This window comes from Sorex fumeus, unplaced genomic scaffold (assembly GCF_029834395.1).
Source record: "Sorex fumeus unplaced genomic scaffold, SorFum_2.1 ptg000043l, whole genome shotgun sequence".
NCBI classification, from domain to species: Eukaryota; Metazoa; Chordata; class Mammalia; order Eulipotyphla; family Soricidae; genus Sorex; species Sorex fumeus.
The window spans coordinates 8,243,582-8,266,720 of record NW_026606100.1 but is presented as its reverse complement, the minus strand read 5'-3'; the positions used below and the strand labels follow the sequence as shown (position 1 = coordinate 8,266,720).

The 23,139-nt window shown below is 37.5% G+C and overlaps 1 protein-coding gene across 3 annotated transcripts in view; it reads right to left on the bottom strand.

The window, feature by feature from the left end:
- Nucleotides 1-23,139, bottom strand: part of RNLS (renalase, FAD dependent amine oxidase) — a 432,063-nt gene that overhangs the window by 49,245 nt on the left and 359,679 nt on the right. The window contains exon 8 of one of the 3 annotated variants that reach the window (XM_056120951.1): nt 17,749-17,834. The exons of 1 other annotated variant lie outside the window; for it this stretch is intronic. The gene's annotated coding sequence lies outside the window, so the exon portion shown is untranslated. Of the gene's footprint in view, nt 1-17,748; nt 17,835-23,117; nt 23,136-23,139 lie in introns of those variants that run through there. One more of the 3 variants, XM_056120952.1, reaches the window with a different exon arrangement.

The window sequence follows — 23,139 nt, the reverse complement described above, 5'->3', positions numbered from 1 at the left end:
ACTCACAGAAAAGGAAAGTTTTGCCACAACAGCAAACTTATAATATCAGTGATTTAATACTAAAAAAAGACATTTCCTCACTGATACCTTAAGTGCAACATAGGTCATCTGAGCATGATGGAGGTGTCACTGCTTTGTGACTTTTCCCCACTTAATACAAAATTTTAGGGACCACTGTTGAAAAGAACAAATACAATGGATGATAATATATGGAGTTGATAATACTGCTTTTGTTTAAATTTTGTTGGGCACATTAAGTTATTGGCAATATCTAATGTCAGTAAGAGAATGAGAAATCTTTGGGAGCTCTTGTAAAATTGATCCCAATCACAACCTCTCTTTGAAGATTATTGTGGGGATTAAATGTTAATTAGAATTCTTAGGATATTTTTCCTCAGTACCTACTAGAACCCAGGCTGTAGGTGATTAAAAATACACTGGGATTCTATTTTAACCAGTTATTTAATAAAGAGGAAAAAACTAAACCAAGAACCAACATTATACGGGGTGAGTGCCAAAAGCGCTAAGAAGTAAGTGTACATTAAGACAAGAATCAGGGGCAGGGATCAAGGGGATTCAGGTACATGAGTGGTGTTAAGGAATGATAGAGCTTAATATTCAAACCACAGAGTCAACAGCACTGAAATCACGAGACCCAAACTTTAATAGCACTGTATTATTGTTGTTCATCGATTTGCTCGAGCAGCCACCAGTAACATTTCACAACAAGTTGTGAGGCTTGTTGTTATTGTTTTTGGCATATTGAATACCTTACTGAGAGTTTGCCAGGCTTTGCCATGCAGGTGAGATACACTCAGTAACTTGCCAGGCTCTCTGAGAGGGACGGAGGAATCGAACCACGGTTGGCCATGTTGGCGGCGTGCAAGGCAAACGCCTTATCTGCTGTGCTACCGCTCCAGCCCAAACTTTAATAACCAAATATAAAAGATACACCTGTCAAGATGGCATTCTGGGGCTAGGGTGGGGATGGGAGGTAGGAGAGAGAACCTGGGAACACTGTGGAGGGTAGCTGATGGTAGGGACAGGATTGGTAGTGGAACATTTTATTTCAAAACCCAACTACAAATAACTTTGTATCACACAGTGCTTTAACAAAATAAAATTTTGTTGTGGGCGCGGGGGGAGGGAAACTTCCCTGAGAAAACAGAAGGGGGATAAAGCAAAGCCTTTTTGGGTGCACAGGTGGGGAATGACAGTCTTTGTGGGGATTTAACGTACTAATGACACTTCTGAGTCTTGATGAATGAATAAGTTCAAACAGCAAAGAAAAGGCAGAAAGGTACCCAGGTCTATAAAGCAGAGTTTACAAAGGTTTAGAGTCATGAGATAAGCTGTTAACTGATTATGTGGGTCCTTCAAAGATTTGTATATTGAAACACAATCTCCAGTTACGGATTTGTAGGTGGGTCTATAGGAGGTAATTAGGTCATGAGCTGGTACCCTTATGATGGAATTAGTGCCCTTGTAAATGGATACAGTGGGAAGTGGTAGTCTGCAACCTGGAAAAGAACTCTCACCAGAACCAGACCTGACACAGCCTTGAGAACTGTGACAAATAAATAAAGTTCACCTGGTTTAAAGCCATCCAGAAGGGCAATTTGTTACAGCAATCCAAACTAAGACAATTGCACATAGTGAGAATTTCATGGAAAATGTAAAGAACAAGGGTTCATGCTGAAGACAATGGGAGGTGATGGTGGATAATTATGCAATGCTCAAAACAATGATATCCTTGTCAGACTTCACCATATAAGCATTATCATCATTGTCATTATTATTATTATCACTACTATTTTCTTTAGTGAAGTAAGTTTAGAGAAATGTGATAGGAAATATATATATGTATATGTATATTTTATATATATAATATATACATATATATATATATACACACACATACACTGTCACTGTCACTGTCCTTCCATTGTTCATTGATTTGCTTGAGCGGGCCCAGTAACATTGCGAGACTTGTTACTGTGTTTGGCATATCGAATACATCACTGGTAGCTTGCCAGGCTTTGCCGTGCGGGCGAGATACTCTTGGTAGCTTGCGGGGCTCTCCCAGAGGGAGGAGGAATCAAACTAGGGTCGGCCATGTCGGCTGTGTGCAAGGCAAACACCCTACCCACTGTGCACACTCACTTTATATATATATACATGATATATTCAAGGGAAAATGCAGGCTTCTCCAACGAGGAAAAAATAAAGTATACATGTAGAGGTTATTGCTTCCTTCCCCCTTTGTGCTTAGGGCTATCTACTCAGCAATAACTGGGTTCAGAGGCTGGTGGACATACAATCTTGGGATCAGACTCACAACCTTTGACAAGCTAGGTAGGTGCTATACCATTTGAACTCCCCAGCCCCAGAATATATATGTATATATATTCATATGTATATATTCATATACACATGCATATATATATATATATATATTTTTGACATACATCCTTGGCAGACAGTCTTTGAAGCTACTCTCAAATCAGTGTCCAAGAGTTGCTCCTGGTGGTGCTTCAATCCTTATACTAGTTCCCCAGCAACACACACACACACACACACACACACACACACACACACACACGTATATACATATGTGTGTGTTTTTAAAAATAGCAGGATTACTGATGCTATAGCTAATAGTAGATATTAGCTATGATATAGGTACTAATCATAGGGAAGCATGGTGTAGTGGAGCATCCTCTATCCTAATCTCATAATCTATTTAATTCATTTGTTGAATTAATAGTACACATCGGCTCTGTGATCTCAGAGTACCATAACCCTTATCTGTAAATTTTAAGGTGTTTTTCAAACACTTAAAGTAATTTGAGTCAGACATGCTGATATTTCTTCAATCCCAAGACAGTTTTAGCAGATATTATTACCCGCTATCCCAATTTCTTCAGGTATCACTAATGATTAACTAGTTTTCAGGGGTAGTGTACCTTTTTTTGATTCACATAATTTGATAATGACTATGAAAGCATAATTAAACTTATGATAAATATTTAAATTCAGGCATAGCCAACCTTATTTTGGGAGTCTCAACATTTGCAATCAAGAAAAAAATATTCCCATCATTAAATCATTAATTTATTAAGGTGATTTATATCTAAGAATTACTAATTATCTCAGAATATGTTTTTGTTTTTGCACTACTTATAGGCAATAGGGAATTTGACCAAGGTATTAAGTTAGTGACTCATAGAATATCTAACCACACATTTGGTACTTTGTGATGTCATGGTAACTATTGTACTTTATTCTAATTGCTATGAAGTTTGCTCATGTTTATGTCTGATTTACCTGAGTTATCTGAAGCATAGTGGTGTATTGGTTAGCTGGATATTTCAGAGATAAACTGTTAAATCATAGTTCCTTAATTTCCTCATCTGAAAAATGGGCATAATGGTAGAGTTTTCCCCGCATAGGCTATGAGAAAATACCTTAGGGCAATGCCTGGCATGATATTAGTGTTAGCTATAATTACAATAATTATTAAGACTACCAATCGAAGGATATCATGGAAGTATTTTAGGCAGGTAGGAATGACAGAGATGCAAAGAAATTATATGGTGACTAAGAAGGAGCTAGAAGGGGTATTATGTATATTATGTAAGGTTTTATGTATATTTTTGTTCTTAAAGAGGACTTACTTGCCAAATGAATAAGCCTTAGATCCCCCATAGATCTAACCTGATCAAATTATTGAAAGATAAAGTATTACTTAAGGAACAGGGCCAGACACAGTAACAACAAAGTCTCCAATGGAGACGTTACTGGGCCCGCTCGAGCAAATTGACGATCAACGGGAGGGCCTTTACCTTTTACCTTTTACAGATTCTCTGTCAGAATTATCCAAGTGCAGACCTCAGCTCAGTCATTTGCTACCTGAGTTTGTTTAGGCAAAGTCTTTGAACCCAGGTGTTTTCATCTCTCCAAGGAAATTTATGAAAGGTTTCTTATGATCATGCAGTTATGAATAATTTATACTGGTTATTAGAATACGCTTATATTTCCCTGTGAGTATGAGGCGAGTCTTCTTTTGCTAATAGATGGCCCAAGTAGGAATTAGTCATCTCTTTGGGGCTAGCACCATGAATTAATTTTATTTGAGTCCCAGGCTTTTAATTCGTCCAGCAGCTAGAATCTCACAAAAGAGAACTTCACATGGAAGATATCATAAAGACTGTAGATAATGTCATGATCTAATTTGTTTTATATGATACATTATAGTGACAAAGGTATAAAGGTAAAATTTGGTGTATATAGGAAAATTATGATTTTTAAATAATTCTTGTTAAAACCTAGTGGTTGGTTTGCGATTAAACCGAGTGGATGCGATTAAAATCTAGTGGATGGACAGGCGATTAGATCAATAGAGCTCACCCTCTCTAAAGGCAATGGTCTGTCTCTCTGAAGAAACCTTTAAGAAAGTAAATGCTGATATGTTTTAGCAGGTGTACAGAGAAACCTGTAGGCAAGATGTGTAGAGCAGGGAACCAGCACTCTCCTAAACTTATGTTCTTCAGAACTTTGGTACTCAAATAGTAATGTCTGGTTCACTGATGCAACTGCTTCTAAAATAACTACACTAATTCTAAGCCAAAACAGAGGGATTTCCCCCTCCTCTCACTTGATGATGAACATAGCTTGTTGGATGCCCAGCACTCCCAGAAGACTTGGTACTCTTGGCCAGTCACTTCCATTTCTAATTCCATTCCTTTTTAAAGTGGTAAAAGGAATCTCTTTCAACAGTCTAGACATTGGGGGTGAACTTGGTGTCCCAGACAGAAAGATTCTATTCTGGTTTGCATGGTTTTCTCATATACAGTTCAGGCCAGCCCCCTGTACCCCATCCCGCATCTAAGATTATCTTTCTTTAACTCACACATGGACACCACACACACACACACACACACACACACACACACACACACACACACCATATGCTAAATAATTTCTGATTCAGAAAAATCTACAAATTTCTTTTTGTTCACTGGATGAAAGGTATACCTCTCAGATTCATCTTTAGAGTAAGCTACTACAGAGGAAGGCAGTCGGCAGACCAGGAATATCAGGAATACTATTTCCACCTCAGTTGTTTCTTCCTCTTAAAAGGTAATCCTGGGGCTGGAGCAATAGCACAGTAGGTAGGGTGCTTGTCTTGCACGTAGCCAAAATGGCTGACCTGGGTTCGATTCCTAGCATCCCATATGGTCCCCTGAGCACCGCCAGGAGTAATTCCTGAGTGCATGAGCCAGCAGTAACCCCTATGCATCGCTGGGTGTAACCCAAAAAAGAAAAAAAAAGTAATCTTTGCTCTGTAGTTCTCTAATAGATCACCTGAGATAACCCCAAGAGTGCAAAACATATTCCATTTTTTCCTCTATCTCATTATGATGTTGGTTGTCTCATATTTATTATTGGTAAAGTGGAGATAATAGAGGTACCAGTGAGGTGATGTGTGTGTAGTGCAGAGAGGAAAAATGTTTCAAAAAAGAGGGGTGAGAATTCCTACTGCTACTGCTACTAATACTGCCACCAGTACTATTACAAATACTGTTACTCTATGACTAGTGATCAGAACACAGTAATATTGGTAAACCAAACATAGAAGTCAGAAAAAGCAAACATTTTCCTTTTTAAGAATAGCATCATTGTCAATGTGTAAATCAGAATATGTTCTAAGAGACTAATGTAAACAGAGTCATGTTGGCCTAACCTAAGTGAAGAGTTTCCTAATCCACATAACTAAAAAGGTTTGCAAGAGACCACAATATTCAGATTCGAACTATCTCACTCTTGAGCTGAAGACAACCTAGCAGTAACCTTTTTGAATGACCCCGGCAGTAATTCAGCAGGAAGTTTATTTCTCAGAAGGGGTTTCTTCCTCTAAACACGAAAACACGACCACGACCATCCTGTTGTTCGTCGATTGTCTCGAGCAGGCCCCAGTAAAGTCTCCTTCGTCCTAGCCCTGAGATTTTTAAAAAAGTGCCATATTCAAGGCTCTTTCAGGGTTAGGAGAGTGAGACCCATCATTGTTACTGGTATTTGGCATATTGGGTACGCCACGGGAAGTTTGCCAGACTCTGCCATGTGGGCAGGTTACATTTGGTAAACAATACACTCTAATTTGGGTGGCTGAAATAAGACTTGCCTTTGGGTTTTCTCTTCGCAAGCTCTAGAGAGGCAGGCTTCTGCAGGCCAAGCTGATTGCAGTTCCGTTTGTACATAAACCACCCTTGGGGTGTGAAAGAGGTGGTGGAGGCCTGCTTGATAAGATGAAGTCTAGCAAAGATTCAGCTCCAGAAGGTCACCAAGAGGTCATGGTCTCGATAATTTCCTCTTTTTTTGTTATTCATCTTTGGCTTGTGGTGTTGGAGTCTGCCTTTGATGGTGGGCATTTCTGCCACAAGGGCACAGAATCAAGCACTGTCGTGTTTTGGTTTGAGGTGGAGAAGGGTTGGCTCCCCAACTGTGAAAATGTCAGTCAATCTGAGAAAACCAAACTATGTCCTATTCTGATGAAACAATTCATTTCTGGGTCTTACCAAGGACACTTTTCAGACTTGGGTTAGGAAAAGAATTGTTCTAGAGAGATCAGCAGTTTTCAGTTTGAGTAATTCCATTTTCAGTTCCTTCTGAGATACGGTTCTTGGCCTGTGATGGTGAGGAAAGTCGCATTTCTCAGGCCTCTGGAGTGGATCTCTATAATTCTACGTGGTTTATGACTCAGCTATGACGACCTTCAATGCAGTCAGGGAACTGTTTATGCTCAACGAGCTTTCGGATTTTTCTTGGTAATGATGGTACAACTTCCATGCCAGTTCATTAGTAAACCACAGAAACATCCCTGGTATGGTCAACTCTAGAGGCTCTGGGGTTCCCAATGTATCAGAGAAGAGTTCTCAGTATTTTTGTATGGTTTATTTACACTCTTATGTTCCATTGTGATTTAAGCCAACTGTCACCCATTGAGATAGGTCAGACTATCTGAATTTGTACACAGGTTTTGACCTGATTTAAGAGTTCAGAATCAAGTACCACATGGGCATAGAAAAATGGTTGTGTTGTGCCCTCTCTACTAGTTCCCTCAAAAGCAGCGTTACAAATAGAAACATTTGGTCCCAGGAGTTCTTACTGCCTGCTGTTCTCCCCCTGGAGCTACAGGACAGTGTATGCCTTTGCTATAGCATGTATTCTAAAAGAAACCAAAGGAACACATAAGGGACGCATTGCTATCTGTGGGAGAGCGAAGCTCCAGGCTCTACCCAGGGGAATGGGAAGTGCCATGACGTCAGGAGAGGCCCAGTGAGTCAATTCTCAGAAACGTGTCCCTTCTCCAGGAGACCCAAATGTTCTGCTTCCCAGCTCCTCCATATTTGAACAAAAGAAAGCTGCTGGGTTAGAAAGGATGAGAATCGTGCCCATTTAAAGAATATATATATATATATATATATATAAATATATATTGCTTTTTGGGTCATACCCGGCAATGCACAGGGGTTACTCCGGGCTATGCATTCAGGAATTACTCCTGGCGGTGCTCGGATGACCATATGGGATGCTGGAAATTGAAACTGGATCAGCAAGGCAAACACCCTACCCTCTGTGCTATCGCTCCAGCCGCCTAGATCATATTTTCTAAGAGCAGTTTTTGCTATAAAATCCTGAAACCCTACAGAAATTTTTATAAATAAAGAGCTTTTTTGGAGGGAGGTGTGAGGGAATCACACTGGCAGTGCTCAGGGGTTATTTCTAGCTCTGCACTCAGGAATCACTCCTGAAAGACTTGGAAAATAGCTTTTCTTACTTAGCATCAGCATTCACATTTTTCCTTGTTCTTTTCTTATGCCCCCGCCCTCCACTATTAATTTAAATTTTTTCTTGGCTGAATAAATTGCATTACAAATTATTTATGGGGTCAAACACCTATGTTGCAAAGCAATACTGTGGTGATGTATATAATCAGAAACCGATCGTATATAATCAGAAACCGATCCTTAAGTCACTCTCTCCTCCATCTCAGTAACCTCCCACTTGCTTTCTTTGTACCTGTACTGCTTTGATTTTACAGGCATATCATCTCCATACTTTTAAATCTCAGAACTGCTTTTCATTCCACTTTGAAGCAGCCTTAAATCTTCTAATCTGGGCACTCTCAACTGTAGAAATGGCCTGACAGCCTCCGAATCCCTCAGGGAAAATTTAAATAAAATGCAGGCTTCCAGACCTCTGCCGTGGAGCTTGAATCCCAGGAATCTGCACACACACACACACACACACACACACACACACACACACACACACACACACACACACTCCATCCCATTTGCTCTTCCCAAGGCAGTGGAGGATCAGCTAGAGTGAGGAACACCAAGTCACTGTGGGAACATTTCCCAGATGGCAGAGAAAAGGCCCCACCAGCCTGTTCCATCCACAATGGGAAGATGGAAAGTTTTGCTTGTGAAAATTTCTTTCTCATTTAAGTTTTATTTGCTTTCCTGGAGATAGTAATATTGGGTTTAAGTACCTTAAAATGAAGACAATCTGTTTGCTGTTCACTCACTATAAAAACATAGAGAAAATATACAAACAAAACAAACACTGTCCTCCCATTGTTCATTGATTTTGCTTCAGCGGGTCCAGTAACGTCTCCATTTTGAGACTTGTTACTGTGTTTGGCATATCGAATACGTCACAGGGAGCTTGCCAGGCTTTGCCATGCGGGTGAGATACTCTCGGTAGCTTGCCCGGCTCTCTGAGAGGGGCGGAGGAATCGAACCCGGCTTGGCCAGGCTGGCTGCACGCAAGGCAAATGCCCTACTGCTGTGTTAGTGCTTCAGCCCAGAGAAAGTATAAAATAGAGAAAAATTATTTTAAAATCTAAAATTCACCTCAAAGTGCCACCCCCTTGAGAACCTTGTGAATATTTTTATATACTAGGTTGGGAGGTTAGCTCAAAGGAATGGAGTGCATGTTTTGCATTGCAAGGCCCTGAGTTCAATTCTCTAATACCTCTGATATCCAGAGGCACTGCACTGCCTGCCAGACACTATGTCTCTGGGAATGGCCATGCACAACTGGCACCCCAGTTAGTTAGAAAAGACTTGTATACGTTCAGTTTTCACATATGTGTGCACAGAATTGTATATTACATATAACTAATGTTTTAAAAGAATTAAAGTCATTGAAAGTATTCCAGTCTGACTACTATTTTTTAAATCTATTGTTTTGCTTCTATTTTTTGTCTTTTCTGTTTTGGGGAAGCACACCTAGAACTGCTCAGGGATTTCTCTTGGTTTTACTTTCAGGGCTTACTTTTGTTAGGCTTGGGGGAAGCATATGTGGTATGTGGGACTGAACCCAGGTTAAGTGCATGCAAGGCAAGTAAGTGCCTTATCCCTGGTACTATCCTGCTGCTAATTCTTAACATTGTACGGTAAAATCTATCCCAGGTAGGCAACTGTGCTCTTAAAGCACATTTAAAATTAATTGCATTGGATTCCACTGTTTTGATCTATTGAAATTTATTCAACCACTTCCTATTAGAGTTTATTTAGGTTGTTTCCAGTTTCCCCCTATCATAACTAATGTTTAAATAGACGTTTTATAAATAAATCCTTGTTGGCATCCTTGATTACTTCTTTAAGCCAGATTCCTAGAAGAATGATTATGGAGTAAGAATACATTTGGTAACATTGCCAATTTATTATGTACAGAAGTTGTGAAAATTTTAATATTTACCAGTAAGTTTTGATCTCTAGGATTTAGCAATTTTTTAAGAGATACCAATTTGATAAGATAAATACGGAATTTTATTGTGGTTTATTTATTTACTTTTGGATTTTTAAAAATCACTCCTGGCAACCAACCTGGGTTCAATCTCCAGCACCCCTTTATGGTACCCTGAGCCCACTAAGAGTGATCCCTAAGGAGAAATCCAGGAGTAAGTCCTGAGCACCACTGTGACCCTCAAATCAAAACCAAACAACCAAACAAAAAAACCCCAGATTTTTGGGGAGTGGAAAACTTAGTATAGGGGTTAAGTACCTTTACACGCAGCTTACCCTAGTACAATCCCTGATACTATATGTGGTGCCCTGCATGTGTTTCACACTGCTATTTCAACCATCCTCCTCCATAAATAAAGGTAACAGATTTTTGTATGTTAAAATTTTAGCTACCTATTTTGCTACATTCTATTGTGCTTACTAATAGAATATTAATAATTAATAAATTATTAATAGCTTATTAATGGAATTTAGATTTTCTATTGAGAAAATAGTGAGAGGAGTGTTATTCTTCCTTTCCAATTCTGATTTTCTTATTGGTCAAGCTAGGATTTTCAACAATATACTTAATAGTAGGGGAAAGAAAGGACATTCTTGTCTGTTCCTGACAGTATAGGAACAGATTTTATTTTCTCACCATAGAGTATTATGTTAGCTGTGAGTTTGTTATATGTGACCATTATCAAGTTTTGGTAAATTCCTTCTATGCCTGTTTTGTGAGTTTTTTTTTAAATCTTTAAAGAATATTGACTCTTGTCAAATGTTCTTCTGGGTCTGTTGGGGTGATCATATTTCTTCCCCTTCCATTTGTTAATGTGGTATATCACAATTGATTTTCATATATTGAGCCCTTCTTGCATTCTTGGATTAAATTTCACTTGAATGTAGTATGCTATTCTTTCAATGTATTGTTTCATTTGGTTTGTTACCATTTTTTTGAGGAATAGCACATTTGCATTCATCAAAGATATTAGTATGTAGTATTTTGTGTGTGATTGTGTGTGTGTTTGCACCCATGTACTCACATGCATATATATGTGCATTGTCCTCTGGATTTGGTATCAGGCTAATTTTGACTTTAAGCACTGGTTTGGAAATTTTCTCTCCTTTTAAATTTTTTGGAAGAGTTTGAAAATTATTATTATGAATTCTTCATTTCAAGTTTGCTGGAATCATTAATGAAGCCAGGGAACCAAATCTTTAGATTTTGCTTTATAGGGGAGGATTTTCTTATTGTTTCTGTTTTGTTACTTGCAATGGGTATGGTCTATTCAGGTATTCTATTTAATTCTTACTAAGTCTTGGATTTTTTTTTATAAATATTTGACATTTATTCTATGTGATCCAATTTGTTGTTATATCATTGTGTTAGTACTTCCTTATTCTATTGATTTCTGTAATCTGCTATAACATCTCCTATTTCATTTTTTAAATTAATTTATTTTCAGTCTTCTTCATAGTGAGCCATATTAAAAGTTTTTCTATTTTGTTAATTTTTTAAAGAGCCAGCTCTTGTATTTATATTTGAATGTTTCATTAATTTCTTAAAATTTTATTATTTCCTTCTATTTACTGGTTTCTGGTCTCCAGTTTCTTTTTCTCTAGCTCATTATTCTTCTTGTTTCCAGTGGTAGACATGTATTAATATAAACATGATGCTTGGTACTGCTTGTGCTACAACCCCTGGGTTTTGATAGGCCACGTCTACATTTTCATTTATTGCCAGTTAATTTTCTCTTTCAAGTCTTATTTCTTCACTGACCCAAAAGTTGTACAGTAGCTTATAGCTTATTCTCTACAAATATGTGGCTTGCACCTCTTTTCCTTTTTTTGCACCTCTTTTCCTTTTTTTTCTAGATTTATAGCTGTTGTAGACATTTGAAAATAAACTTAATGGAATTTCAATTGGCATATATTTATTGAGATTTGTTTTGTGTCACATGTTGCTTATCTGTGGGAATATTGTATGAACAGTTGAAAAGAATGTGTACTGTGGTGTTTTGGATTTGAATGTTCTGTAAATATCTATTAAGTTCATCTCATCTAATTTTTCATGGAAGCTTTTGTTACCATGGTTATTTTCTTCATGAATAATCTGTCCGTTGCTATATGTGGAATATTAAAGTCCTTATTATTGTGTTGCTGTAAATGTCTTCTTCCATTAGGTCTGCTAATGTTTATTTTATATATTTGAGGCTGCAACTTTGAGAGCATAAATATTAATAATAGCAATGTATTCTTGTATTGATTCCTCTATCATTTTGTAATGACCAACTATAGCTGTGGTATCTTTTAGAGCAAAGCCTTTATTATTTGATATAAGTAGAGAAGTTCCTGATCTGACTTAGAATATTAGTTCTGATTTCTTTCAGTCTATGTTTATCTTTACAGCATAAGTGAGTTTCTCATAAATAGCACAGAGTTCACTTTGTGTTTCAATACACCTAGCCATTCTGTGCCTTTTAATTGGTGAGATCCATTCACATTGAGGGGGATTATTGATACATGAGAGTTTGTTACTGTCATTATGACTTTACTGTGCTGGTTCCATTTCATTGTTTAATTTTTCTTGAGAAACCACCTTGGTATATCCCAGAGTGGTTGCACCATTTAATATTTCCACCAGTAATCCATATGTGTTCCAATTTCTTTACATTTTTGCCAACATTTGTCATTTTCTGTTAGTTCGGTTTTTGATAATAGTCACCTGATGACTGTTAACTGGTGTCTCATTCTGGTTCTTTTCTTATTTAATCAAATAAAATATGACAGTCTGCCCTAGTTTTCAGCTCTCAGGTGAGAACTTTATTTTCAGAAGGTTTTTTTTTGAGAGATGAAATTTTCCTTACTCTTATAATCACATCAGTTGGGGCCTGAACAATAGTTCAGTAAGACCTTGCCCGAGGCTGACTTGGATTTGATCCCCAGTACCCCAGACGGCCTCCTGAGTACCACCAGGAGGGATCCCTTAGCACAGATCCAAGAGCAGGCCCTGAGCACTGCCCAATTTGGACACAAAACACAGCAAAACAAAAAAAAGAATCACACTAGCACTTAGTTTTGAGAAATTAGAGGAATTTTTTATAACCCCAACATCAGCACAAATTCCCCTGGTGGTTCCTTGTCTATATCCTTTGTGGCCCTTTGCTTTCAGAGAATACTTGCATACTTGGACTACGTAGTTTTGGTTCCATGGGTGATTTTGCTGCTTACTGAATACCTGCTAACAAGCAGGCTCCGTAATTCCATCATAAATCTATTTTAATATTAGAAAAATTTTAAAAAATATCAGGAATTCTGAAAATCTTTGAAATAATTTTCAAATTATTTTAAACATGTAGTGTGGCAAAAAACAATTCCTTTAACTCACAACAGTTTAAATGCATTTTAAAATTATGTCTTGTAAAAATTCACAAGTGAACAAAGAGTCATGTGTAAAGTTATTTATGACAATAATGTTGGGAGCAGTAAATATTTGAAGCAGCTTAATGTTTATCAATAGAGAAATAGACAAACAGACTTATTTACAAAATAGAAGAATGTACAATAGTGAATATAGATAAATGAGACTAAATGTGTTGACATGGAGTGATGATGAAAAAAAACAGGATACTGAAGTGAACAAAATTTTCAAATTACTGCATGCAATATGTTGTAACATTAAAAACTCGGAACATTACCAATTTGAATATATATATAAGGTCAAATATAAAAATGTAGAAATGCTACCATAGAGCAATATATCTGATAAAAATAAAGACACAGGAGTACTTTCCTTTGTGACAGAGAAAGATAGGAAGGAAATAGAGAAGAAATTTAGTATTATCTGTATAATTTTTATTTTTAAATTGTCAAAACTTTGGGCTGGAGAGATAGTACAGCATGAAGGGCTTTGTCTTGTATGTCACTGACCTGGTTTTGATCCCTGTCATCCAATATGGTCCCCAGGAGTAAACCCTGAGCACAGAGCCAGGGATCAGTAAACCCTGAGGACCACTGGGTGTGGCCCCAAAATAAAACAAACAAACTAAAAAGGCAAAACTTTGGGATTGGGGTGATAGTTCAAAAGGCAGGAATGCATGACTTGCATTATGAAGATGAGTTAACTCCTGGTACTGCTGGTACTACTGTCCCTGAGCACAACTGGTACCACTGGGTCCAAGCAGCACTATATCACTGGGCCTAGGCCTTGGCCTCACCCAATTGGACGAGTCACTGTAAGTGATTCCCCAAGCACCACTGATACAGGAAGCTCCACACTGAATCCTTCCCTACCTCAAGTCAACATTTTAATTTTTGTTAAGAATATAAAGGATATTAGAATAATATACTTTACGGATATTAGAATGATATACTTTACTATACTATAAATTTTGATCTTTTATCATGGTCAAACTGCTATTTATTATTTTATTTAGTCACTGTGAATTACAAAGTTTTTCATGTTTGAGTTTCAAACATGAAATGTTCCAACACTGATCTCTTCACTAGTATCCTCTGTCCTCCAACAGTATCCCCAGTCTGATTCCCCCAACTCAGTCTGCCTCCATAAAGGCACTTTAATTATAAATTTTAGGCACCTTGATTTACGTTACTGTTACTGATAGGGTTTTGTGTTTAAGACTTTACCACCTTTCGGTACCCCCTCCTTCTCCATAGAGACTCCTTCCCTCCATCATTGTCTTAATGTTCTCTTCCCAGTATTATCCCACTTACCCATCCTTCTCCCCAAATGGTAAGTTTCCTACTGAAGACTGTCTCTCATCTTCTTTGTTTCTATTGTTTTGGGACATTTCCCCCCCTATGACTCTTTATTTCCTGCATATGAGGAAAATCATTCTCTGTTGGTCTTCTCCCCTCTAATTTCACTCAGTATGATACTCTCTAGATTCATCCACTGAGCAGCAAATATCATTATTTCATCTTTTCTTACAGATGAGTAATATTTTTTTGCGTATATGTACCACAATTTCTTTATCCAATCATCTGTTCTTGGGAATTTGGGTTGCTTCCAGATTATGGCTATTATGACTGGTGCTGCAATGAATTTAGGAGTGTAGGTGTTTTTTCTACACTGTGTTTTTAGTTCCTTAGGGCATACTCCAAGAAGTGGAGATGTTGGGTCAAATAGGAGCTCAATTCCTAGTTTCCTTAGGAATGCAAACTTTAAAAAATTCAATAATAAAAAAGGATGTTATTTGTAGTAACAGTTTAGGAACGATAGCACAGCAGGTAGGGTGTTTTCTTTGCAAGAGGCTGGACACGGCTGACCCAAGTTCGATTCTTCTGCCCCTCTCGGAGAGCCCGGCAAGCTACTGAGAGTATCTCGACTGCATGGAAAAAGCTGGCAAGCTACCCATGACGTATTTAATATGCCAAACACAGTAACAAATATCACAATGGAGACATTACTGGGCCTGCTCGAGCAAACTGATGAACAACAGGAGGACAGTGACAGTGACAGCGACAGCGACAATAGTTTAGGAGGCCATTTTTCTTCATTCTTATCTAGTCACTTAGAGTAAGTCCCTTTCACAATGTTGAAGAATACCTTGAAATTTTTTATAAGTATTTCTGAAGATATATTTTATAATATATTATAATAGAGGATCTGAAGAAGTGATGTAATTGGGGTGTGCATTTGACATTTAATCTCTTTGTTTCCCTCCCTCCCTCCCTCCCTCCCTCCCTCCCTTCCTCCTTCCCTTCTTTTCTCTCCCTCCCCTCCACCCTCCCTTTTTCCTCCCCTCCACCCTCCCTTTTTTCCTTCTTTCCTTTTTTTTTTAAATTAGACCACCATGAGATACACAGTTACAAAGTTGTTCATGATTGGGTTTCAGTCACAGAATGAGAATGTTCCAATACCCACCCCTTCATCAGTGTACATTTCCCACAACCAGTGTCCTCAGTTTCCTTCCTGCCATCTTCACCTGACTCCACCCTGCCTGAACCTGCCTCTATGGTAGGCACTTTTCTTCTCTCTCTCTCTCTTTCTCTCTCTCTCTCTCCCCTTCTCTCTCTCTCTCCTCCCCTCCATGGGTATTCTAGTTTGTTATACAGGTACTGAGAGGTTATCATGTACACCCCTTTACCTACTTTAATCACTCAGTTCTTGTTCAGAGTGATTATATCCAACTATCTTGCCCCTTCTCTATCCCAACTGCATTTTAATTTTTTATTTTCTTTAATTTTAATTTTATATTAAATTAAAATTTTCTTTTCTTTTAAATTAAAAGTTATTTTAAATTTAACTTTTCTTTTCTTTTCCTGTGTTTGGACCACACTCAGCTTAGGACTTCCTCCATGCTCTGTGATCAGGAATCACTTCTGGAAGTGACTGGGGTATTAAATGTGTTGCTGGGGGCTGAAGAGGGGTGGTAGCATGGAAGGCAAGTGCCTTAACCCTTGTACCATCTCTCTGACCCGCCATTTGGCATTATCAAGACCATGGGGAAATTAGATAACCATGAACAAGCTGTTACCAGAATCAGTTTCAGTTTGCTTTTTAATTTTTTTTGGTGTGTGTGTGGGGTTGGTTTTTGGGCAACACCCATTGTGTTCAAAGTTTACTCCTGACTGTACACTAAGGAATTACTCTTATTAATTATTTCTGGTAATTACTCCCGCTTGGGGAACCATACACAACGCGCCAAGGATTGAACACAGGTTGATTGCATGCAAGGCAAGAGTTCTATCCGCTGTACCATCTCTCTGGCCCTCAGTTTCCCTGTCTGTAAAACAGGGAATAGAATGATATTTACAAGTCTTAACTTAATAAATACAAGTCACCTGAAGATTTCTGCAAAGATGCAGATCTCTAGCAGAATTTCTTATTCTCCTGGGGCCTAAAAATCTGCATTTCTATAAAGTTCTCAGCTAATCAGCACCCATCCTGCTCATCTAGGGACACATTCTGAGTGCTAAGGATAAGGTCCATATTGTTCAGCAGGAAAAAAAAATGTAAATTTTTTTTATAATTTTAAATGCTTGGTAGCCATATTGAAAAAGTAAAAACAAACAGGTTGAGTTAATTATAGTAACATTTTATTTAGTCTTATGTAATAAAAATATTATTTTGACATAAAATGAAAATTATGGATGAGGTAGTTAACATTTAGCTAAAATGTTTTCATGTTCATTATTTAATCTCATGGCTGAAAATCTACTTGATTTCCAGGAGATACTGAACAAGTAAGCACACATATGATTATATCACAAAATTAGGGAGATCGATTGGATGAGAAAAAGCAGGATGCCATGCCAGGTATATTACAGAGCACAACAATAAACCATAATAGCATTTATTCATTTGTTACTAAAGAGTCATCAAGACTTTTTGAAGAAAAATGACTCTGAGATCAAATTTACAGTGGTATGTAAACATAGTCCTGATGAGATTTTTATACTGAACTTGCTTCTTTAGCTCTAAGTTATCCATCAATGCAGTTATGGGAAGGAATTAATTTTCTTAAGTCCTATTTAACTATTAAAAATAATAATAGGAGTCAACATAAATTATTTTCTTATATGACTGAAACCCCAATCATGAACAACGTTGTACCTATATCTCCCTGTGATTAAAAGAAAACTGTGTCAGGAAATTAAAAGGAAATGAATTTGAAAAAAAATGTGTTTTCTATGTGCTAGGCATAATGCCAAATGCTTTATATCTGTATACCATAATCTTCAGAATGACTCTTAATCACTTAATCACTTAATAAAATGTTAAAGGCGAATAATATCAGTAGTATTCCCAATTGATAGATGAGGATCCTGAGACTCAGAGCCAGCAGAAACTAATTCTAGATCACACATCTAGAATTTCATAGTACTGACCTCATGTCATAGAGCTTACTAGCAGTTTAGATTTTAAAATGAAAGGCCAGGGCCAGGAACTGAGTTGACATGCATACCCAAACATGTTAAGAATGTACAATGACCACTCCCAGTTTTCACAGTCTTTTAGAGATTAAGTAAATAATCTTCAGCAGAATCCAAACCAAGTGTGAAATTCTTTGCATTCAGCACACAAGCTTGTTAAGGAAAAGACACCATTAGTCACAGAGAATGCTTCTATTTTTCATCATCCCTACTCTTGCTGATGGCCTATCCCAGTTTCTTTTCAAGGAACAGATTAGAGCACATCACCGGGAGGGCCTTTACTTTACATGTCAAAACTAAATAACCACTAAATATCCACCTTTCCCCCCAACCAACAAATAAATTTACTTCTCTATTATAGCAGGCAAAAGTAGCCCACAGCTGATCTCAGGTAGACACAGCGCTATTGTGTAAGCAAGGTGTTGAAGAAAACTGGAACTTTTAATTTTTTTTTGTGTGTGGACCACAATCAGCAGGGTTCAAGGATCACTCCTGATGGTGATCAGAGGACCTTGTGTGGTGTCAGGGATCAAGCTGGGTGAGCTGCAAACAAAGCAAGTATTTTAGCTATCGCTCATGTCCCAGAAAGTTAATTTTTTGAGGGGAAAGTTTGGGGCCAAACCCAGTGGTGCTTAGGGTTTACTCCTGGGTCTGTGCTCGGGGATCACTCCTAGTGGTACTTGGTCAACTATATGGAGTTCTGAGAATTTAGCCCAGGTCAGTCACAAGCAAACCAACATAATTAGCTAAGGAAGCCAGCATGGTAGAAATGGTATTGTGTCCTGTGTTTTTTCTCAATAAGAGTAATTATAGTCTACCTAAAAATTCAGAGAAGAATCTATCAAATGAACCTGCTAAGGAGAAAGTGTTAATTTAAAAAGACTTGTAGGATTATAAAATCTTAGAATGCCTCAGCTCAGAGGAACTTGGAGACCATTTGACTAGCTTTTAAACATCTTGAATTTTTTTTACCAACTGAACTATGCCACTGGCCCCCAGAAAACTGGGACTTTTAATCTTCTGAGGTTCACTATGGACTTCTATCAATGCAGAAACTCTTACCATCAACTTTCAAAAGTAAGTGTAGACTTTTATAGGATTCTCAGAGGCAGTGGGAGGATCTGCTTATGCTCTTAATCCTCCTCCTTCTCCCTCCTCTGCATCATCATTATCTTTGTTATCATTCATTAAACACTATGTGACCAGCACTATGCTAAGACTTTATGTGTACTTGAGTCTCAGCAATCTTTTGAGGGAGTTACCATTAGCTCATATTTCAGATTATAGAAGATTGTGAGGTTGTTTAAATGCCTCAAGGTCAAACAATTAGGAGTAAAGTCTGGATTAAAATACAGAACTATTTAACACCAAAGGACGTGTTCTTAACTGCAAAGCTGTAATATTAGCCTTGAAGGATTTACAACGGGGCATAAGATCAAAGAACAATAGACCAGATGTGTGGATTTAAGAAGAAGCTGTATTTACATAAAGTGATGGGATCTAGATTTAGAGGTTCTTCATCTGGTGTCCAAAGACCGTAGAGTGTCTAAAAATAAACTTTGGAGGGTTTGCAACCCCCTAAAATAGGAATCAGTAATTTTTTAAGTACCAGATAGTAACTTATCCTTTATTTTAAACATTAGAGGTTTGCTAAGGTATTTTCCTTTTCTCCTTTCCAGAGGTCGGTCATTTTCCATGTTTCATTAATTCTCTGTTGCAAATACTCATTTATTCTTTGTTGCTGTAGAAACAGTCATAGACAATACACTCAGGAAGAGTCACGTGGCCAAGGCTGTGTTCCAAGAAAACTTTATTTTTAAAAAGACAGCAAGTATGTTGAAAATAAAGTAACTCTTCATTAAAGTTTATCAAAGTTTATATTCATAAAGTATATAGTGATTAAAGTGAAGTCTATATTCACAGTTATTTTGGTTGTTAAGATATCCACAGATTTTCTTACCTTCTCAAATAAATTCAAAACTCAAAATGGATAAAGAAACTATGGTTTATATATACGCAGTAGAATACTACTTGGCCATAAGCAAAGATGAAATTATGCAATATTCTGCCACATAAATGGATCTAGAAAATATGCTGCGTGAAGTCAATCAGACAAAAGGGACAGATATAGAATAATCCTCCTCATATGTGGGATATACAGAAACATAGTAGGGGAATAACAAACGGCCAAAGACAACAGAAACTAAATACTGGTCTACATAGGTGAGATTATCACACCAGAGGGGTGAGGAGTAGGAACAACGGGACAGTGGTAGGGGGATGTGAACACTCTGGTGAAGGGTGTGGTATTGAAACATCTGAACTAAACCCTCCATTAACAGTATTGTAAATCATGATGCCTAGCACTAAAAACTATAAAAAAAATTCAAGATGTTTAAAAGCTAGTCAAATGGTCTCCAAGTTCCTCTGAGCTGAGGCATTCTAAGATTTTATAATCCTACAAGTCTTTTTAAATTAACACTTTCTCCTTAGCAGGTTCATTTGATAGACTCTTCTCTGAATTCTTAGGTAGACTATAATTACTCTTATTGAGAAAAAACACAGGACACAATACCATTTCTACCATGCTGGCTTCCTTAGCTAATTATATTGGTTTGGCATAAATACTTTCTAGGCAGGAATATAGCAGCTCAATTCTGCACCAGCTGATGTGAGGTTTCCTAAGGCATTTTCCTTTTCTACTTTCCATTAAGTCTTCTCCACATATGGAATTCAACCTGACTACACTGATATGCCATTTGGATTCCTGAGGTTCAGTCATGTCTGCCCAGGAGGGGTATAGTTTACCGGATATTTTTTTTTTCTGATGTATCTCTTTATCTGTAATCTCTCTCTCTCTCTCTTCCACTCTCAGAAACATGTTCTTGTTTGCTTTTTTTTTTTTTGGAGTCTTATATTTCATGAGCTACAGCATCTTTATTCTCTGAACTTGCACTTACATGTATGTGGATTTTATCTTTCCTTAATCAGGGCTTTGGGTGCAAATTAATGATTCTATTGCATTGTTTCCACTATAGATTCAGCTATTATGCTCTGCATGCATTTTAAAAGAATATTTGCACTGTGATTCCTGAAACCTATAGCCAAATTTAAATTACTATGTTACCTTTGAAAATCAAAATAATGATTGCACATTTAGCTTGGATGAAAAACAGGATTGACTGCTTTAAATTTTAAAAGAGGGGGTGGAGAAGGAATCACACAAATCACTGAGCATCACATAAAAAATAAAATCATATTTATATTCCATGTTTTGAAAATGGAGACTTAGACATAGGAGAAGAGAGAAAGAAAAAATACATTAAGGGAGAAAGAGATGATAGAGGAGAAAGATATACTGGAGTACAGGAAAGGATATTCAAACAAAGGGAATGAAGAAATGAGAAGTACAGATGGAGAGAAGGAACAGAGCATGAGTCTCTGCTAAACAAGAAAGTGTGGCTGAGATTCAGTAATACAGCTCTCACAGCAAGTGCCCCCAAAGAAGGAAATAAGCTAGCAAATGAAAATAACAGGGATATAAATCATTTTGCCAGTACTTATGGAGATTTTATTCCATATTAGACTCCTGTTTATATCACATTAGGATTAGTGCTAGCTCTCTGAAATGAAACATCAATAAGAAGACCACATGGTGCTAATTGTACCTCCAACTCATATTTCAGTTCAGCTTTAATTATCATGTTCATCTGGCAGCAGCATGGTGCCACGTAAATAGAAATGGGTCATGGGAGGCCTGGGTTCCTGTCTTGGCTTCTCCTTTTGTGACCTCAGTTGGCCAATCTTTATGCCTTGATTTCCTCAGTTGTCAAATGAGTAAGAATTGCTTTGTCTACTTATTTCACAAGAGAGTTAGGAGAATGGGAGGTGCATATATATATATGTATATATACATGTATATATATACACACATATAAATGCATATATATGTATACTTGGATGAGTATAAAATAAATTGACCTTGTTCTTTTTACTTTAGGTAGTGGGTAGGCGTGGGGTGGGGATGATGGCATTTTGCACAGAAGGCTTGGTGACTCAATAAATTGTCTCTTTTTTTCTCTCTGTAATATCTGGTCTGGGATTATTAGTGCTTTCTTGATGTTTCTAGACATACTTTTCCCCTTCAGAAATGCCAAAGGTGAAAAATACTATTCCACCGCTATAATTTGTCACCCTTGCTGCCTGAGCAAGACATGCATAGACAGTTTAGTAATTAAGCTTTTCAACACTGCATCATAAAGTTTTATTCCTGCAAAGGCTATATTTATCAGCTAACAAGTATTAAATCACCCCACTGCTCAAGTTGTTTCTCACTTGAATATGCTCCTTTCAAAACAGAGCAGCTCTCCTTGGCTTACTTGATTAATAAAAGTTCTTATTTGGAAATATTGTGATGCTGCATGGTCCTTTGGGGCTGACATACATACACCTTGGCAATGGTTTTAAATGGTGCTGACCCCTATTTCCCAGGGGAGTTTGATATCATGGCCCCGAGGCATCTGGGGGCATCCCGGTCATCTGAGTTTCATGGGACTGCTTCCTGACTAAGATAGTCCCATATCCACTTCTTTTCCAAAGGGGAAGAGGCAAGTGAAAATAAAACTTGTAAGCACTTGATATATTTTATTTCCTTATTAGAACATGAATTAGTCTGTTCTTAGCCAAGATGAATCTAAAGATAAAAATATTTCAGAATGATTAAAATAACCCAGTAAAATGATCTACATGAGTAAATAGGATTGGTTCTTTTCCCATATTGCTGTATCTTCTCAAAAGAAGCAAAATTCTGAATAGATACTAAAAGCTATCACTAATAGCTAAGGAGAGTACTTTCTCTAATTAACTTACCCCATCTCTATAAATTATTTTCTCCCTTCTTTGAAGGATATAAATTGAACATATAAATATGGAAATCATCCTTATATATCAGTTATTTTTCAGCCAAATAGTTCCTAAATTATATTAAATGGAAACAAAAGTCAATACGGTTGACTTAATTTTTTTTTCTTTTTGGGTAACACCCGGTGATGCACAGGGGTAACTCCTGGCTCTGCACTCAGGAATTACTCCTGGCGGTGCTCCGGGGACCATATGGGATGCTGGGAATTGTACCCGGGTCGACCACGTGCAAGGCAAATGCCCCATCTGCTGTGCTATCGATCCAGCCCCTGTTGACTTAATTTTATACCATATTTTAAGGGGGAAGCCAACATAGAGATTAATATGAAGCAAAGATGAGTCAAAAAAAATAAAAACAAACAAATTCTGGGGTCAGGCATGGGACTCAGAGGTAGAGAACGTATCTCACATGTGTGAGGTCCTGGGTTAGATCTCTGACACCACACATAAACAAGAAATAGAGTCAGTATTTGTAATCATATCATAGAATGCTTTAATTTACTTTTGCTTTCTCTGT